This window comes from Antrostomus carolinensis, unplaced genomic scaffold, assembly GCF_000700745.2.
Source record: "Antrostomus carolinensis isolate BGI_N321 unplaced genomic scaffold, ASM70074v2 scaffold5407, whole genome shotgun sequence".
Lineage (NCBI taxonomy): Eukaryota > Metazoa > Chordata > Aves > Caprimulgiformes > Caprimulgidae > Antrostomus > Antrostomus carolinensis.
In genome coordinates, this window is record NW_010329351.1 from 28,795 (window position 1) to 29,412 (window position 618).

The following is a 618-nucleotide window of genomic DNA, read 5'->3' on the forward strand; positions in this document are numbered from 1 at the left end:
TGTTTTCCTTAGTCCCTCATTTAAAAACTGTTTTACAGGCTGAACACCTGTTTTTTTTAATGTTTCTTCCCTTTTTAGTAAAGGGGATAGGATCTAGAGCATTTAATGTTGTCTATAAAGCAAGAAAAACACAAGTTTAACATGTTTAGTGTACTCTTGTGTATGCTCTAGAGGTTTCTAAAACATATAAATCGTGTTTCTGCATCCACATGAAGCTTGTTTTACTCGGCTGCATTAAGGTGAGTTTGTGTTACAGAACTTTGTTACCGCACGCCGTGGCTGTGTGCTGAGCTGTACAGGAGAGGCTGCTTTGAATGGTTTCATTTTTTTACTCCCAGGAGTGGTTTCTATTCATACTCTGTCTATGAGAATCCTTAGTCCTGCCCTGTTGAAATCAGTTTGTAAAGACGATGCGGAACAAGGCTTTAAGGATGGGCCCGGCAACTGTCGCCAGCGATCGGTTCCCCTCCAGCAGCACCCGCGGAGGCGCGGGCCGAGCGCGGCGGCGGCTGCCCGCTGCCCCCACCTCTTTGTTTGCCAAGAGCTCCTTTGTGTCACAGGGAGGAAGTCGCGGGGCTGTTGCGGGGCCCGTTCGTTACGAGAGGACACCGGGGCCCA